A 21,423-nucleotide genomic window follows, 5' to 3' on the forward strand; every position below is an offset into this window, starting at 1 on the left:
TCTTTTTGGACGATGTGATGGCCCTGAAAAGGGCCTTTTGGTTTGTGTGTACAATATGTACACGATATAACATTTCAGGCTCAGTTGAACCCAAAGACATCTTCACCATGGCAACAGCTACCAGGGAGGAGGTCACCTGTAGAATGGGTGACATCTTCATTGTCTGCTGTATGTCTTCATATCTTCATAAACTCTGATATATCTTCAATGTTATCCACACCATGGTGGTTGACTTGTGACATCATCTCCCATTCTGTCAGTCACACTGATTTCACTGTCACAGTCTTCAAAAATACTGTTTTTCCATAACCTGTGTAAAATATAATAAGAGATGTGAGATTTTACGAACAAAGTAAGTTTACATTGCTTTTAATGCATACCAGTGTTTCCCCTGCCGCTCGCCAGACAGTCAAATGGCAAATAAAAATGTCGGATTGGCGAATTGTTTTCAGCCCCTCTTCTTCGCCAAACTGGCGAACCCAATTTTTTCAGAGGGCCGATTCCGCTGATCGAGAGTGCAGCAGACAGGCAGAGAGATTTTTCAACATCCCTGGGTAGCCATTCTTTCCTTGCTTTTGTGCGCAGTCTCAGACATATACTGTAATCAGTAACTTAGGGAGTAATTGCCATGTTTTAAAGATGGGAATTGGCTGCTATATTGGTTGTACTAGGTGTGCGTGCCCAACATTTGCTGATGATACCGCTCTACTTGCCGAAAAACATGATGAAGCTCAGGAAATACTCCACTGTGTCAACACCTATTCACAATATGAAAGATACACCTTCAACTTGGACAAATGCTGTGTTACACCCATTCTTCATAATAAGTCACTAGATGACCAGTTATATTTACATAAACGTGAAATACCTATCAATACGTCAACAGTTCATCTTGGTATTCAGCGCAACACTAGCTCCAAAAGTGACATTGAAACCAACATTGCAACTGCCAGAAAAACAACCTACTCACTCTTTGGTGCTGGCTGCCATGGCAAAAATGGACTCAGTCCGAAGATAATCATCCAGATGTGGACCATTTACATTCTCCCCAGACTACTTTATGGTCTAGAAACAGTAAAATTGACAAGAAACGACATTGTCAAACTGGAATTAACTCAAAGACTACTTCTCAAACAAACTCTATCACTCTCAAACAATGTAGCTAATGAAGCCCTTTTCCTACTATCTGGTCTACGACCAATCGAAGCAGAACTGGACTACAGAAAACTTATTCTATTTGGAAGAATTCTACAAAATAACACCTCCACTGAATACCATTTAGCTGAAAGACAACTAGCCGTGAAAGACTTCAGAAGTAACAGTTGGTTCATTGAAATAAAATTCCTTCTACAAAAATATAAATTATCCAGTATCTACCACTACTTTAGAGCCCCGCCAAAGCTGTTCCATTGGAAAAAATTAGTCAAAGCTACAGTGAACAATTACTGGCAGTCTCAACTCCAAAATGATTCCTTAGCGAAATCAACACTAAAATATATGAACACTCAGAAGAGAATAAACAACGGTCCCCATCTGTGCTGGTCCAGTGTGGCCAACAATGTGAGAGACACTCAACGTGCCATCATCAAGACCAGATTATTAACAGGAACATACAGACTCCAATCAAACAGAGCAAAATTCAACCAGTTTACCATCGATCCCACTTGTCCACTGTGCAGCAAAAATCCAGAAACCAGAGAACACTTCATTAGTAACTGCAGTTTCTATGAAACCACCCGGAAGTAGTTTATCGACAAGATTGCCTCTCTAAATCTGCATGACGTCGACATTAACATATCAGACCCAAAAGTGATTACCCAGCTTACACTTGACTGTACCGCCATTCCTGAGATCGCTGACCGGTTACCAACCCAAGCCCTACATATGATTGAACAGATCAGCAGACAGTACTGTTATAGTATCCATGTGATGAGGAATACATTCCTAAGCAGAAAACAATCCTGTGACCGGGGATTATAGAGCCTTTTGTTTATGTTTGTACCTATGTTTGTACCTATGTTTTGTTTTTGTCTTTTTAATCCTTTTTAGAGCCGACATACAACGGCTGGAACAACCAAACTGAACTGAACTGAACTGATGGCTGCATGCGGTGACCTCGGATTTTTCATGACAAGTGCATAGAGTGCTTTGTAAACAGCAATGGGCCTATTGGCCCCCCACGCAGTCAGAAAACACTATTTAATTCCGGGTATTTCAAAAGCTTAGCAGACAGCAGCAGCCGATGGTCGCTAGGGTGGTGAACAGAATGAAACCAGTGTGACAAAAACGAGAAGGACATGACGGCGACCTCAGAGGCAGCTAAATACAACGTGCAGCACTGCTATGCCTGGCATGTCCGAGCACAGCACAACTTCCAAGTCAGTGGACAAGAAAATTGAACCATGACTGCAGCTTGAGTTGCAGGGTAAAACAAGTTATGAAAAAACGAGAAACCTGCATAGCAATGGTTTGTTGAATTTCCATGGTTAGTGTTTGACAATGAGAAGAAGTTTTTTCTGTACCACATACGAAGAGTCAGGCGGCCAGACAGGACGATATTTACATTCGGTAGGCGATCAGACATTCCCAAGAAGGACAATTTCAAGAAAACTGAGAAAACATCAGACATGACTTGCCATGAATGCACCTCAAGCAGCCGCTGATATGAGTCAGTTCAATTTGATAAAAGCATCTTATAAAAACATCATGCTACAGTGCTAGAAATACAATGCACACAGTATTAGTGTTGGAAAGATGCTGTGTCACACAGAGAGGCCAACCTCAATGGGGACAGATTATAAGAAAATGTTCACACATGTTTTGATATAACAGTCAATCAATTCCACAATCTCTAGATACAAGCTGCACAACCAGTGGAACCTCCTATATCATACACATCTACAGACTGTTTAAATTTGAAGTGAAGTCTTCAAGTGGTCAATGGAAAACAGCAAAAATACAACAACATTGGCCAAGTAATATTTTAATATTTTGTAGACAATCTGGGAACATTTTGTACACTTAAAAAAAGGAAATGTTCAAATTCAAACAAATAAAATTTGAGTGAGGCCTACACAAATTAAAAATAAATAATATTGAAGAATCAATGTTGCCAACATAAAAGGAAGTATAACAAAACTGATCCATTAGGGATTTAAGGTATTGCAACAGACATTGAAAATATTTTAATAAATATCATTGCATATGGCCTTAACAATCAACAAATATTATAGAATTGTATAACAGGATATCACAAACATCCGAGGGGTCACAAAAAACAAAAAACGATCTCTGAAACGATGTCTTGAAATGGAACACTAACCTAAGTTTTTATCACAAGCAGGCAAATAAATATATTGGATCAAAATCAGGTGTGAGGTGATAATTTAGAAAAAAATATTTACCGGTGGCGGTATGTACAGAGGAAAAGATAAATGATAGCTGACACTGTGAAAAACATTTAACAGTAAGACAACAAGAAAACGTTAATCTTGGAATGGAAGAAGTACATGTACATGTATAAAGTGAACACAGATATTGTGAATATACTCTAGCAGTCACCAAAGTTTTTAAACAAAGATATTTTTCAGTATGGCCAACACAACAAACTAAACAACGGATTAAACATTTGAAGCAAAGCAAATTAAGATCACAGATTTAATGACAAAAATTCAAAATGCTAAACAAAATATATTTTGCAAAAATGTTTTACAAATTTGTACACACTGCTGCAGGAATATTAGGTAAGTTTATCAATTTTGACAAAACCTTTCAACAAATCATAACAAATTAGCGATAGTTTTTATTTCAAAACAGAGAATAGGCCAAAGAAGGATCAGAAGGACAGAAAAATATGGGTGAGAGACTTTGTAGAAACACAAAGGAAGCAGAAAAACAGGAATAAATTTTTGGTGAAAAATTAAAAAGTTTTTGTAGGTTTAAGAGTAGCCAACACACAAAAAAACAATTAGGAAAATTAAAAGTACCTGAGATTACATCAAAACAACAAAAATACAAGTGACAGCTACACAATATTGTAAACACACGACACCTTAGAAGATAGAAAACAAAACTAAAACTCAGATATGGCCACGAAAAAAACAATTCAATAAGGCCGACAAAAAAACAACATAAACAACTATAAATTTGAAGTGCAGATTATTTCTGTAAATTAGGGTCACAGAGTATTGACAAAAGGAAACAGAAAATGGTAAACAAAATAAAATTTGAAAAACTATTGACAAATACGTGCAAACTAGGTTTGAATACCAAAAGCTTGATATAATTTGACAGACACTTGAAAAAAACAAACACAAACTACAACTATGACATAAGTAAATTTGTAAATCCAGGCATATTTAAAATATGAAACAGACTTACAAAGACACCGATTAGCAGGTCAGGCAAATTTGGATGAGAGAATTTGGGAAAAAGAAAAATTGAACATCACAAATAAACTTTGGGAGGAAAAATTTTTAAAAATTTGCTAAGATAAAAAAAAATACCGTCAAGGACACTATGTGCTCACATTCCGTTTGAATTGGTCCATTCAAGAAATATTGAAACCAGGAAAAACATGAATGACAAAAGCAAATAAGGTATCCAACTTTAAGTACTGGAGGTCATCTTTAGGAACATGCATATCAACTTCTATAGCAATGGAGAAGCAGATCCTAAATACATAAGCAAATGTCAACAACAAAAAACAGAGAAGGCTTGATAAAAAGAAAAGGTGGGAGTGGGCAAAAAATGCACAAGGGATCTGGTAAAAAATAGTGACAACATCACTGTTCGCTCCCATATAGTTATCAAAACAAGTCAACAATTGTATGAAACATGGACATACATATACAGACAGACTGACATACACAGACTGGCACAGAGTGATGAAATTGACCCCAAGTGTGCCTTGGCCCATGGAGAGTGATAAAGATATAACAAACAGCTGAATGTAATGATAAAATAGTTAAGTATAGGCCTATACAGGCACTGAAGGTGAATATGTTACAGCAATTTGATTAGTTTCTTTTCCTTTTCTACTTCTGTGATAATATTTAAGACAATCAATCTGCAAGGCAGTTTATGTATTGACAAATATGTTATCTTTTACAAGCACACTTGATTTTTTATTTACAATATTTGACATAGACTGAAATGCATGACATGCAACCAATGTTTACAGTTTTCCCATACACCAGATACATGGAGAAATTTCAACATACAATCATCAACTCAGAAACCCTACAGGAAAAAGTAAACATTGTTTTCTTCCAGAACAGCTGGTACATCCACATCTGGAACAACTTACACACTTAACCAATTATTAAGGATGATGACACAAGAGATAAAGTTAAACTGTGGTGAACTTGACTATTCTTTTCAAATCCTTACTTAACTTGACATCTTAAACTAAAATACACTGCATGGTTAATTGCGCACAAAAATACATCGGGGTGGACCATTTGATAAGGGATGGTGTCTGGAAGATCGATGAGACCTGTACATCATCTTTTTTATCTGATCCATTGTACATTCTTTTTTCCCCACTCTCTCACCTTTTCTTTTGTCAAACCTTCTCTGGCTGAATTTTTTTATTGGCATTTGTTAGGAATTTTTTCAAAATCTGCCAGGATTTTTTTGCCGCATTTCAACACCAAATACAGTTTACCATATCAAATGCTTACTAAATCACCACATTATATACTCTTAGTTCCAGTAGGTATAAAATTACCAAAAAAAATCTTAAAAATACAAAATGAAAGATATCCCAGTAAAACTGAAAGTTTCACAAAGTTGCCCCAAAAATTCAAAATTCCGGATTTCAACTTAATTTCAATATATCTTATGAACAAAAACCCTAAGGACCGGTTTACTAAATATCAAAGCAATCAGACTGGTAAATTTTGAGAAACAAATTTTTGACCAAAAATGAGAAAAATTGCCCCCAAAATACAAAATTGCAGATTTCATCCTAATTTAAATATATCTAATCAACATAAACCCTAGGAACCTGTACACTAGATATCAAAGCTACCAGATCAGAAGTTTTTGGAGAAAAGTTTTTTGACCAAAAAAGGCAAAAATTGCCCAAAAATTAAAAAATATTGCCAGTTTCAACATACCTTCAATACATTATATTGAGATTAATCTTAGATACCTGTATACCAAATACATGTATCAAAGCTATCAAATCAGCAGTTTTTGGATTAAAAAAAATTTTATCAAAAATTGGGAAAATTGCCCCAAAATTACAAATATGACAATATCAATACAATTGTACTTGTAAGCATGACTGAAGTCATTCTGAGGAACATGAATATTAAGTTTCATAGCATTCAGACTAGCGATTTCAGAAACAAGATTTTTTGACTAAAAACGGAAAAAATACCCTAAAAATACAAACATGCAAATTTCATCCCAATTTTTGCACACATAATTTAGAATACCTAAAGAAATCTGCATACCAAGTTTCAACCAAATCTGACCAATGCTTACTGAGTTTTAGCCATTTGTAGGATTTTTCCTTTTTTCCCCCTCATTTGCATATTTTTGGCACTGACATGTTCATTTGAACAAATTCACATCTCCACCCCTAGGTGCACCTGTACACCAAATACTAGGACAGTAGGTGCTACGGTTTAGGAGTTTTTGATTCGGACGGACTAACAGACATACATACATACTTACATACATACACACAGACGCCATTTTTCCACCTTATACGAATACCTCCCATTTGCATATATACATATGCATATATGGGAGCGTAAAAGGTAATGCTACATCATCAATCTTCTAGACCCTACCCCCTCCTGAATATCAAATGTTCCACCCCTTGGTATTACATAAGACCAAATGACAGGAAATGTATTCACAACCTTGGAGAGTTTTTAATTAATGCCATGAGTGTTATCATTCTAATGTAAACAGTGCTTAAGTTAGTTACAGTTAGTGAAATGCCATCCACTGTGGGCAGTGATTACAACATCTGGAATTATCCTGGATCCAAATTTCTCATCAGTTCTTGTATGTCTTACATAGAAAAATTGCAAAAATTGGTCCGCAATGAAAAAATTCACCGCAGCTTTGTTTTATGGATCAAATTTTCCTACAAATTGATACCAAATATGACAAAATTATATTCACAGCCTTCGAAACGGTCTCACAACATATCTTGGGTTGGTGTAGGTCATTTAAGGTCACACCTAACAATAAAATGTAGAACAAACTGAGAAAATTACCTAAAATATAAAATTTGGGGGTTTCCAACACTTCGAGCAGAAAATTTATCTAATAACATCTTTCAGGACTTTATACCAAATTACAAAGCTATCAAACAAGGACTTTATACCAAATTACAAAGCTATCAAACAGTAATTTTGAGATAAAGTTTTCTTGACCAAAAATGACAATATTGTCTTAAAAATACAATTTTTCATATTTCAGGACAATTTCCACATATCTAACTATTGTCATCTCTGTACGTCTGTGTACCAGATATGAAAGCTGTCTGTCCAGTGGTTTTAAAAAGGAAATACTATGATATACAAGTAAAACCGTGCCCTTAAATACCACAATAATCGTATCTACACCGCCATTGTGCTATACCATAAATGCTGTCTTCTGCATGGAAAATTGTTTTACTTGTGTGGCTCAAACATTTAGGTTATGGAAGACTGCATAAATTTGCCACAAGAGAAGCCTGTAACTTATGACAAGCTATCATACTGTGAATACTAACTGAATGTGGCAGAAATATTCAATCTGCACCTCTTGTAATATACACTTAACATTGCTACCAGATTTTTAGAATTCAATTGCTACCTAATTTTATTTCTGGTGTTTAAAGTTTACCACCAAAAATGAGAAAGGATTTCTGTCCCTGAAATGTCATAAAAACACAGATTATAAATGCAAAAACTAAACACATATTTCGTTAATGTAAAAACCATCATGAACATCATACAAAACATCTTGATTTGTAAAATTAGGGACTCCTGAATGACGAGAAAGCTGTTGCCACACTTGAGATCATAAACTGGCTAAAAGTTACTCAAAATGGCTAAAAGATTTTTGATTTGGCTAATGAGTTGGCTAATCATTTTGGTGACTTAGCGGGAGCCCTGAATCGGTTCAATCATTCAAAAGTTATGAAGAATTTTCTGTATGTAAAACCTCGCGGCCGAAGGTCATAGTATTGGAAAAAGTTAAAATTGATGAAATCATAGATTTTAATAGGCTTGTTTTCCCTGAAATACATGACTCTGTAACAAATATGATGCTAAAAGTATTTTAAAGTAAATTCTTTTTACAAAATAATTTAATCTTTGACCAAAGGAAATTTACTTTTTGATGTAAACATATCCAAATATGGCAGTTTGTCCAATTCTGCATCGCGGAAAATTTATAAAATGACTGAAAAATACAAATTTCGGCAGATTTACAGTCATTCTGATGCAAAGTAATTGGTGAAACTTACAAAGCATTCTTAATCTATATGCAGTGTATGAAGTGTAATTAAAAAAATAGCGCCAATGGCACTTGATCACAACTGGCACATTGTGAAACTACTCTATCTCTGGGTACACCTGTACATGAAATACTGAATGGTAGGTGCTGCGGGTTTGGAATTTGTCAGTAAATGCACACAGAAAACAAAGTCCCGAAGTAGCGAATTCCAGCCATTTTCAAACCACACTGTTTGTCAGTGGGGTAAGCAATATTCGCAAAAATCACATTTCCAGGCTAATAGACTATGTTTTACGAAATCACACGTCCTTATTACAAAATAAAATGATCTTTGTCTTTAAATCAATGTGCCAGTAAACAGGTCCAGCAGTTGGTTATGTCATCAAGTCTGTAATGTTAAGGGTCATAACAAATGTGAGAAATCTACAACATTAAATATGTTGTTTTTTTATCAATTTTATTACCAAAAGCGCATGAAAATCTCTGATACTTTGAATCAGCCATCCTGCATATTTGTAACATTCATCAAAACCTCATTTCTGTTCCACAACTCATTAAATAGTCCACAATGCAGGATTGGTGTACATTCCAAAACTACATATATGAAAGACCCCTAAATCAATTAGTTAAAGGGGGTTAGAAATTTCCCAAAACTATCTAACCGCTGCTCCGTTTGGCTCCATTTTTCCGAATCGGAACCTTGGAATTAGTCTGAATATCTCTACCAAATATCAATGCAGTCTGTTCAGCGGTTTTTGACTTTTTGTCGTTTACGGAAAATGGACACTGTCCACCACCGGTTGAAGCTAACCCTATATCACAACTTCCAGATGTGATAATGACCTATGGTCATTATGTTAAAAAATACCGCCAATGGCGCTTGGACATAATGACCGCCTAGTATTATCGGCATTTATCAACAACCACACTCACTGTGAATTAGACAGACCACGAAGTCAATGAGCAACATATAGCTGAAAGACTATTTTTCACATTGCGATTTTAAGCTCATTTTTATGAGAAAAGAGACATGTATATGTATATGGAGAAAAAGCAGAAGACATATTTGTAAATTGTTTGTTAAGTGACAATCATATATGCATCTCTTGAAATTTTGTGGTTATAAGTATAACAGTAGTGTAAGAATAATGAGGTATGCAGGGCTCGAACTTAAGGTTGCCCGCTTGCCCGAGGCAAGTAAACCTGACATCGGTCTGGTAAAAATAAAATTACACTTGCCGGTCGGGCAAGTGATAGACTTTGAGATAAAATTTACATGTTCTGGGAATAAACATGGGGCCCGGGGGCACCGACGTCCTTGTGCCTCCTTACTGTTTATTATTTGCCATAAATGTGAAATCTGGCGAAAAGTCAAATTGTTTGGACATAAATGAAAGTTAATGTGAAAGTGAATCAAGAATAAGAGATGGAACTCAATAGGATCAACAATATCTAAAACAGGAAACGGTGAACTTATATGATACAGAAGGGGAGAAAATTTAGCCACAAACTATTGTAATATAATGGACAATGGCTAATCTAAACCAAATTACTTAAACTGGATTGTTGGCATTGATTACACATATATTTATTGTCCATCAAATAGAAAATAAATTTGGGCCATTGACTTACACTCACCACACTTGTACTTAGTATTTGGAGTGTACACCTATCTACAATACAATGATAAAAAGTTTGGACTCTGAAGGTCAACAGTGCATCTTTTATGTATGAGACTAAATAAGCTTACCCCTCAAGTATGTATAGGCCAAAAACAATATTTAATTTTGAATTATGTAGTGCAGGGAAGGACATAGAATATGGTGAAAAGCAAACTAATATAAAAACTGAATATACAATTATATGGAAATGTTGTTTTACAGTCATGAGTATCTAGTGTGTGCCGAGAGACATATTAAAATTGGACAGTATCATCCTGACCAGAGTTTGTCTGAGTGGTTGTTTCCTTCTGATTTTCTGAAACGGTGATAGGTACAAAATATTATGTTATTCACCATAGTTAAGCAACATAGCTTGCATTTTGTTCACAGTAGAACTGAGTTTTACATGTAAGATAACTTTCTCATAAACTGTAAATTCTGGCTTGTGGCAGCTCAAACGTCGCAATACTACATTTTTTGATATGATATGGAGTGACTTGCACACATATGCAATATGCAGTGACAGTCGATATATTCATAGTAAGAGTCTACTACATTCAAGCATAGTGATGTTGACAACTACATGCATGCCAGTGCACGATTTCAAAGTAGCCAGGAGGAAATTCTAATAGTCTTTTAGTGGAAATAGGCCCTATAGGTATTAAACCACAGTGAAACAAACAACATTAGTTATCGTGACCTTGCTAAAGTGCAATCTCGGATCATGTATGATCTGATGATCATGCCAAATTACCATGTCGGATTATGCCGTGATTCTGAAGTGCGCGTAAACAGGGCTCCCCCTAAGTCACCAAAATGATTAGCCAACTGATTAGCCAAATCAAAAATCTTGTAGCCACTTTGAGCAACTTTTAGCCACTTTATGATCTCAATTAAGCTTGGCAATTACACCTTTCTTCGCATTCTGGAGTTCCTAATTTTACAAATCGAGATGTTTTGTATGATGTTCCTGATAGTTTTTTTCATTAAAGACATATTTATTCAGTTTATATTGAATAATCTGTGTTTTTATGACATTTCCAGGATAGAAATACTTTTTCATTTCAGATGGTAAACTTTTACCACCAGAAATAAAATAAGGTATCAATTGAATTCTAAAAATCTGGTGCTGTAGCAAAATATATTACCACAGGTACAGAACATTTCTGCTGCATTCATTTAGTGTTCACAGTATGATAGCTTGTCATAAGCTACAAGCTTCTCATGTGGCAAATTTATGCAGTCTTCCATAACCAAAATGTTTTAGCCACAAGAATAAAAAAATGGTGCAGGAGAAAGCATTTAGTAGCACACTGGCAGTGTAGATACAATTTTGCCCCGGTGTTACTTGTATGTCATAGTTGTGATCAAGCATGAGTATTTTTCTTGAGACCAAAGGGTTTGGCAAAACATTACTCGTGTAAAACAAAACACAATGATATATGTTCATTTAAATTACTCACTGTTTGAGAGTATACATTGTTTTAATGATTATGATAACATTTTAACACAGATATATTTTCATGTGATATTTTGATATGATAAAGAAATGTCTGGTGATGTTGACTTCTACATCATTAAACTGGTGGTATCTACAAAAATATTAAAATAATTCAGAATCACATAATTTCTCGTATAAGTTATAGCAGTTTGAAATAGACCGAATTAACAATTTTAATGAATTGTTGCTTTAATGTTTACATGCAAAATTGCAATTCACAAATGTGATGATTTGACAATGGATATGCTTACTGCAATTACTGTCGACAATATCCCTTTGCAATGACTCTTAATAAATTTAATTTAAAACTGACAGTCAAGCTGAATGCCATTTAAATTGGAAGACACCAAAATTACCTTTTACCTATTGGACCACCCTAGGTGGCTCTTTTGAACCATAATTGTACACTTAAAGGGTCTTCATGCGTGACATCACATGCTGAGATGACCTAGACTTGACCTTTCAGAAAACCTCAGTTTTTCTCCTCTTCCTTCGTATTATTGCTCCGTTTGTGAAATTTCCCTTTTAAATTACGGTTTTTACTATCAAACTGAGTAGTTGCAGGCCAAATTTTGATTCTAGCAAAGTAGGTAAAACTTCTAGATAGACTATAGGACGAACGGGACTCAAGGAGGCGAAACAAGCCTCTATGTACTGCAGACGGAACAGCAACAATGTCTGCTCCACGTACCAGGGAACTTGTAACTTTGTAGAAAGGAGAGTAATTCAATACATTGCAACTTTGTAGGAAGGAGGGTAAACTGTTTCAACATCTTACGACTTTTTTATTGTTAGCTGTAGTTTTTTGTTGAGGTGGCACCTGGGCAGGAAAAATTCATTAGCCACTATGTTCGCCAAACTGGAATTTTTGTAGCCATTTTAAACTTTCTTTCGCATTTGGCTAATTGGCGATCGGGTAGCGGGAGCCCTGGTAAATCGGTCAACATAAGCACACATAGACTCTCGCCAGTCGCTTGTACTGCTTGGTCTCGCGTAGCTTTCGGTATTTATACAAGCTCGTGCCTTCGGCACTCGACCTTGCGCCTTCGGCGCTCGATCGCCTACGTTGGATTACCACCGCAAGTGACTCCGGATCCGGTCAAAAGAAGGCACGAGGACTGTCGACAGTCTAAAGCACACACTGTCTTCAACAATGATGCTTCGGCGCTCGATCGCCTACGTTGGATTACTACCGCAAGTGACTCCGGATCCGGGCAAAAGAAGGCACGAGGACTGTCGACAGTCTAAAGCACACACTGTCTTCAACAATGATGTCAAAATCAATGCACAACTGTCGAAATTACCCAAAATAAGCAACAGAAAACTTAAAGTTATCGCTGTGTCGAAAGGACAGTACATCAACATAAAACGACGCTAGTTTGTTATGACATGGAGGTAGAAGGACAGAGCGAATTCTCTGGCTCTCACCCAGCTATTACTAACTTCCCAGGAGCTGGTCCTTGCAAAACAACGCTAACTTGTTATATGCGCATGCGCATATTAAGGAGAGACCCATTTGATTTCGGGGGGGGGTATGCAGGAAGTGGTATGGGAACTTTTTTTGTCAGAGAGACAGCATTTTTTAATTTCAACTGTCACACCTGCATCAATTTTTTTATCAAATGGAGTAGCAGTGCAATTTTTCAAATTTAAGCCAGTGTTTCACATATCACAGGATGGTTTTATATATTCATTTTACATTCCAACGAATGAAAACAAAATGGAAAGTCTAGTATATATACAACTTTAAATTATAGAACACTTTTTTGGCAAATCAACAGTGATCAGTACTATACCTGCTTTTCTTTATAACAGTCAATTCCTTTTAAGTTCTCAGGGGAGATGTTATCTTTTGTGGTCAGAGAAACAAGGCTCACACATTGTATTTCATTATATTTGTTGTTCCTCAATTTTTCTTTGACAACTTGTAATCTTTCTAACATATTTATGTTGAGAGAATAATATATTGGTTTTTACACTAGTTTATTGACTCCTGTCTTGTGTTTTCAATTTTCACAATGTACAGAAGTCAAATAGTCCCATCTAGATATTGCCTGTACCATTGAGATATTGCAACAGAAATCCAGAAATATGATTTCTTGGGTCAGAAAGGGAAGGAAAACATCGAGTGCACTGAGGTGTAAAGTAGTGAATGCTTATATCATAAGTGCTGGGAAAAAAAACACATGAGAATTGCTTGTGGTAAAAACATTTGCGCTGCCTATGGCAGCATGCTAGCAAAGAACACATGAGAATGAATTTCCAAAATTTTGCTCATTTCAACTGCATTATGACAATTCCTTTTTTATTTATTTCTGTCTGTTATGAGAATTTTTTTTCTCAAGCCATTACAGGCTTATTTTTTTCTTTTATTTCACCTGGTGACAATTTTTTTTCTCAAAATCCTCCATACCCCCCCCCCACAAATCAAGTGGTTCTCCCCTAAGTGAGTCCCTGACCTATGCGGGCCAGTGGATTACTTCCTCAGTAGAACTGATATGCCTGCCTGTACCATCATTCTTCAGTCGATCAAAGGCGCCTTTCGTACCAAAAAATACACGACAGCCGCAAAAGTGCATCACTGTCAACGTCATAACTATAGAATGTATTGAAATGCACAGTGAAACGTTCAAAACGTAAAAAATGTGCCCACACCGAGAAACAAGATGGCGTCCGATTCGATTCTTCAACTCAGATTTTGTCCTAGAGTTGTGCGCATGCGCAGACGGTAGCTTTAACGAAAGCGAGTCAAAATCAAGTAAATATAAAATAAAAATGGATAAAAATATTGTTTAAAAATAATACAAGGCATGTATCACCAAATTTTGAACATTTCTGACGGCATTTCAACTATACGAACACCCATGCCAAATATCACAATAATCAAATCAGTGGTTTTGAGGAAAATTGAAAATAGTGGTTTTCACAAAAAAGCTGAAAAAGTGACTTTAAAATGATTCAATCAAAAAAAAAAAAAGACCGTTTGAGATACATGCCAAAGTGACCACCAGACCAAATTTCAGAAAAAGTTACTGAAGTGTTTCTGAGAATACTGCGTCCACAGCATACGGCCCACTGTATGCAACAACAGAGGCCGCGTCATCACATTAGTACTTTGGGCCAAAGGCCCAAAGGACTAAAAACTCAAGAATTTTTGTTAAACAATGTTCGCTGTGTCAAGTCACTGTCATCACAACCGACAAGCTGGACGTCAACATTCAGCGAGTGATATTCAGCTGTTGTCTTTCCTCCCTCGGGAAGTCTATTCTCACTTGCTTGTCGCTAGTAGTTCCAAGAGGGTGTTGGTCAGTAATTTCAACAGCAACTTTGCACGCGGTGACCTGACTGAGACAACGCAGACTGTACGTCACAGCGAAGCAAACCACCCTGTTTTCATGTAAATTTTTGAAATCTACGCCTGACAAAGTCACAGGATCTGTGTCAGGGGATACAGTACACGTTCAACCGGCCGGCCACTCAGAAATCGACGGTGATAAAGCTATAGCGCGGTCGCAGCATCGAGTTCAGTGGAAAGTTAAGTGAAGAAGCAGAAGTGCGACATATATGAAAGGAAACGACAACGGGAGTTTCAAAACTTCTGGAAAAGAGATTTGCTGATGCGAATATCGATTGATGGGCCACCCCTTCAACTGTATGACCCCAATCCTGCACTAGAATATTGATGGACGAGTGGGCAGAGATCACGAAGACCAACACTAATGGATCGTAACAATTAACACGATTATCAATACAGACAAAACAGAACCTGCATTGATATGATGCCATCAGCCACATTTTGAGATTGCTTGGTCTTCGTGATCTCTGCCCAAACAATGTAAACAGACAAAAAAAATCGGGCAAGTAAGTTTGTTCCTCGGGCAAGTAAAATTTCTGGAAACTTGCCCGCAGGTCAAGTAGGTAAAAAAGTTAAGTTCGAGCCCTGGGTATGAATAAGTTAATAAAGCTAAGTTGACAGTAATTAAGATTACAAAATTATACACTAAGCTGGGGAAATCTGATTGAAATAAATGTTGAAAAGTAGCAAAGTCATGGTCATCTTTTGTCTAATACCTTGTGTAAGTTCATGAACTTTACATAAATCTTGCTATAGATTTGTTGCTAATGGGCAATAACTGTGTTTCAGATCATTTGAGAGCAATCTATCCATGACAGGTTTAAATTGTAATATACTTCTATTTAAAGGAGAGAAACTTCTCAAATAATTTTTTCCCTGTAATTTGCTGTGAGAATATAAATTTTTTACTATAACCCAAACGGGATTCGAACCCCCACACACTCACGGCAACATCGCCTAGCTGATAGGCCTCACACAAAACCAGTCGGCCACTGCTTCCAACCCAAAAAGAGTTGGTCACAGTAACCGACTTAGATGTTGCAATTCTGTGCACGACCGAACAACACGGTGTGCGTGGAGCAGACGACACACAGACACAGTACACACACAGACACAGTACACACACATATAGTAATCGGAAAAGCACGAAGCTTTTTTACTGAGCTATCAGACAGACTCGGGGACAAGTAAATATCCACCAGCAATACTGTCCACTCAGGTTAAAGAATATAAATTTTTTACTATAACCCAAACGGGATTCGAACCCCCACACACTCACGGCAACATCGCCTAGCTGATAGGCCTCACACAAAACCAGTCGGCCACTGCTTCCAACCCAAAAAGAGTTGGTCACAGTAACCGACTTAGATGTTGCAATTCTGTGCGCGACCGAACAACACGGTGTGCGTGGAGCAGACGACACACAGACACAGTACACACACAGACACAGTACACACACATATAGTAATCGGAAAAGCACGAAGCTTTTTACTGAGCTATCAGACAGACTCAGGGACAAGTAAATATCCACCAGCAATACTGTCCACTCAGGTTAAAGAATATAAATTTTTTACTATAACCCAAACGGGATTCGAACCCCCACACACTCACGGCAACATCGCCTAGCTGATAGGCCTCACACAAAACCAGTCGGCCACTGCTTCCAACCCAAAAAGAGTTGGTCACAGTAACCGACTTAGATGTTGCAATTCTGTGCGCGACCGAACAACACGGTGTGCGTGGAGCAGACGACACACAGACACAGTACACACACAGACACAGTACACACACATATAGTAATCGGAAAAGCACGAAGCTTTTTTACTGAGCTATCAGACAGACTCGGGGACAAGTAAATATCCACCAGCAATACTGTCCACTCAGGTTAAAGAATATAAATTTTTTACTATAACCCAAACGGGATTCGAACCCCCACACACTCACGGCAACATCGCCTAGCTGATAGGCCTCACACAAAACCAGTCGGCCACTGCTTCCAACCCAAAAGAGTTGGTCACAGTAACCGACTTAGATGTTGCAATTCTGTGCGCGACCGAACAACACGGTGTGCGTGGAGCAGACGACACACAGACACAGTACACACACAGACACAGTACGCACACATATAGTAATCGGAAAAGCACAAAGCTTTTTTACTGAGCTATCAGACAGACTCGGGGACAAGTAAATATCCACCAGCAATACTGTCCACTCAGGTTAAAGAATATAATTTTTTACTATACCCAAACGGGATTCGAACCCCCACACACTCACGGCAACATCGCCTAGCTGATAGGCCTCACACAAAACCAGTCGGCCACTGCTTCCAACCCAAAAAGAGTTGGTCACAGTAACCGAACACATGGACAGATGCTCAGGACTCTATGCTGGTGCTACCTTGATAACTAACCTGCAACTTGTAACGTCATTGTCTAACCTGTTCACCCCAATTCCTGTAGACAGGTCCACACTCTCCATTGATAACAATGGGTTTGGGCCATACCATTGTAGTGAAAGACTGTAACATTTAAGTGATTAGGGCTAATGAAACGGTAAAAACAACCACTGATAAATAAGTAATTTTTCTCAAGAGTGACTTCAAACGCCTCGCCTGAGAGAAAATTTCATCCCGTTTCACAGAAACTGACCGTGTTTTCAAGCGCCGTAGCTATGAACGATAGGTCTGGGGAATCCCCGCGAAAATCGCTCACACTCGTCCAAAACATTGATCGTTCGCTTTTGAGCTGCATATTTCACCTTGTCAAAAATATTTTTATTTTGTAAATAATTAATTAAATTTCTTATTTTTTTCTTTCGTTTGATAATTAAAAGTCATTATAATGTTTTTAGATGCTTTAGAAAAATTCAAAACCCGCTAAAAAAGCGACTATTTGGCCAAAATTCAAACGAAAAACACGAAAATAAAGGTCGAATCATGGGCTATCTATCTATGAATACTTTCAGTGTCTTTACCCTCAGGCTCAACTGCGATAGAACGCTGTGTATGCATAGGCTCAGTGGGCTAAAAATAGCGAGTTGAAAACATGGCCGCCGCTCTCGCTGATGCACGATTTTTGCATCGAAATTTTTCGCTCATTTTCGTTCGTATGACTTTGAAACTCCAGGAAACGATTGAGAAGAAAGGGGTACCTTGAAGTATTGAGGTATTTGCTGATAATTTGCCAAATTAAACGAGAAAAAATGCTTCGAAAATTCCCACATGCTTACACACTGAGCGCTTTCAGAAGCCGTAGCATGTTCGTGTGGTATACCTACTAAGAGATATAGCTTCCATTGCCATATATACACATGGCTATGGGAGCTAAAAATCACAAAAAAATTCAGCAAAAATACAAAATTAAGGATATCTTCACAATATTCATAAAACTGTGTAAGGTTCACCTAAGGTACTTGCACACAAATTTAAAAGCAATCAAAAAAGCGGTTCTTGAGTTATTTATTCTTAGCCATTTTCACATTTTGTAAGCTCATTTACATAATTTTGGCAATGCAGACTTCATTTGAACAAAATCCCATCTATAGCCCAGGATGCATCCACACAATAAATACCAAGCTGAAACGTGCAGCGGTTTGTGTGTTTTTGATGTTGACGGACATACTGTACATACATACATACATACATACATACATACATACATACATATATACATACATACATACACAAATACATACAGACGCCATCGACTTCAGCCTATACAATAAACTCACATTGGTATAACCAAATGTGAGCTAAAAAACAACAAACAAATAAGCTAATAAACAAATAAAAGAACAAAAACTATGTACCGGTATCTGTGATTGACATCAAAACACAGCAACTCTACATTTAACATAAGCTCATAAGCAATACAATTATACACTTAACACAGTTACCATGAACAAAAAAATCGGTAGCAAAACTAAATTTTGAATTGGCTGACAAAAAAAACAAAAAATAAGTAAAAAATATTTGAAGCTCAGATTCAGTAAATTTAGGATCAAAAGATAAACATATTTTGCAAAACAAAATTGACAAATATGTACACACTAGGGCAAAATATGTAAAACTTGATAATTATTGACAAAAAGTTGAAAAAACAAAACAAAATAAAACTATTGCATAAACAAATCAGTGACTGCAAGTATTTGAATACTGATATTGGCATTAAGAGAGACAGATTGGCAGGCAGGGGAATTTATTAAGAAAGAAAATTTGGGGAAACAAATAAGAATAACGAAACCACAATTTAGGAGAGAGTTGAAAAAAAAAATAGTGGTGTTCATAGTAACAACAACAACAAACAAAAAAAAACAAATGAAAAAACACATTGTATTTATCTGTGATTGAGGTCAAATACAACAAAAAACCTGTTATACAACAACCTGGCAACTCTATCTGTAAAAATATGAGCTAATTAATCATCAGCAATACATGACTTACCTTACGGACTGAAAATCACATTTCCATCAATAAAATGCAAATATGTTGCCATGGAAACATGTGAGTTACATCAACATGTATTTGCAATTCAGGTCAAAAACACATCAAAACAATTTACAACCTTGCAAACAAATTGGTAAAACATGAGCTGATCAGCAATACAGTCACTTACCTTATGGACTCAAAATCACATTTTTATCAATAAAATGCAAAAATGTTGCCATGGAAACATGTAAGTTACATCAACATGTATTTGTGATTGAGGTCAAAACACAACAAGACAATTCACAACCAGGGCACTCGTTGTAAACATGAGCTAATCAGCAATACAATAACTTACCTTATGGCACATGGACTGAAAATCACATTTACACCAATAAAATGCAAATACGTTGCCATGGAAACACGTGAGTTACATAACAATGTAAGGAAGTTGTTCCTTTAAATGTTCCATGTGTTTGTGTAAACAAAAGAAGTTCGCATTCAGTCAAAATTTGTGAGATTAGAAATGTTTGACTTCATAGAAATTGTAGTTTGCATTTTGACCTTTGACCTTTGTTTATGTTTTTGTTTTTCCCTAGGCTATCCGGTCAAGGGGAGTGTCCTTGAAGTGTTTGGGTCTGGATCAATACCAGGACAATTTCATTGGGCCAATGGAATATACATCAAGAACAACGGTCAATGGGTTATATGTGATTTAAACAATCATACCGGTACAGTTCAGGTTATTGATCCAATCCAACTCTGCTGTGATCTCATCTTACAATTCCATGCATTCCCAAAGTCATTTATTCCACGGAATGTCACAGTGGATGAAGACAATGACCAATACTTTATGAGTGACCCAGGGAATGGCCAAGTTGTGGTGAGTTCTGGACAAAGCAAGATTTTAAACTGTTTTGGACGCAAAGAAGGAATTTCACCAACCGGTATCTGCTTGAGTCCTGATGGTTTTATATTCATTGGTGACTGGAATGGATATGTGAGAAAATATAATAAATCTGGTGAACACATTGCAAGAACTGAAGAAGGACAAGTCAGTAATCCCAGGGATCTGATTGTGAATAAGAAATGTATTTTTGTATCAGATTATGGCATTGGCAGGAATTGTGTTCATGTTTTGAATCACCAGATGCAAAGTATAAGAGACATTGGCAAGGGACACTTAGAGGGACCCTGGGGTTTGTGTTTTGATCACCAACAAGATGGCATATATGTTTGTGATTTCTATGGGCATAGAGTGGTTCACTTCAATTGTGATGGTGAATTTCTCAGCTATAAGGTCAAGATCAGTTACAGGAACCCCGTTACATTGCACTGTGTAAGGATAATCCATACAGATTAGTTGTAACACAGTCAGGCTGTGTTAAACTACTGTACATATAAGCAGACATGACACCACATCACGTCAACTCTGCAGGGATATCTCTAGTGAAAATCTACAAATTTTCTGACAAATTTTACACAACTCATTGCAACTGCAGGCTGTAAATGTGTATTTTTGAAGGTACTTTGCATATTTTATATTTTTGGATCAAACATTAATTTTGCATCTTGGACAGACCAATTCACCCAATCTGATTAAAATCAGATGTAGAGTACAGCGACGTCTATACTTACATAGTATTATCTTGTTGTTGAAAGGTAACAGCAAGAGAATACCGCGTAAGTAGATTGCAATTCACACAATGTTTATGGAAAATTGAGTATTTTCTGATTTTTCTAACAGCAGCCTTTTGCAATTCCATTGTGAAATATTTGTCAGAATAATTTTTGACTTTCACAGATGTGTGCATGAGTGTACAGAAACATACATAGAAGCAGACATGGCAATATAACATGTCAAGTCTGGCAGGTATATTTCTGGTGAAAATCTACAATATGAGCGCTGATCGCAATGACGTCACTGTTCTATCTCATTAATATGCATAAGTAAACATTTCTCCGCATTTTCCGCATAAACGACGAAAATAAAACCTGCGAGTGTTAGAATGGA

The 21,423-nt window shown here is 36.8% G+C and overlaps 1 protein-coding gene across 2 annotated transcripts in view; it reads left to right on the forward strand.

Moving 5' to 3' along the window:
- Window positions 1-21,423, forward strand: part of LOC139129721 (uncharacterized) — a 135,877-nt gene extending 114,454 nt beyond the window's left edge. Inside the window, exons 7-8 of one of the 2 annotated variants that reach the window (XR_011551655.1) lie at window positions 20,009-21,020; window positions 21,135-21,423. The gene's annotated coding sequence lies outside the window, so the exon portion shown is untranslated. Of the gene's footprint in view, window positions 1-20,008 lie in introns of both variants that reach the window. The other variant, XR_011551654.1, reaches the window with a different exon arrangement.

This window comes from Ptychodera flava, chromosome 3 (assembly GCF_041260155.1).
Source record: "Ptychodera flava strain L36383 chromosome 3, AS_Pfla_20210202, whole genome shotgun sequence".
NCBI classification, from domain to species: domain Eukaryota; kingdom Metazoa; phylum Hemichordata; class Enteropneusta; family Ptychoderidae; genus Ptychodera; species Ptychodera flava.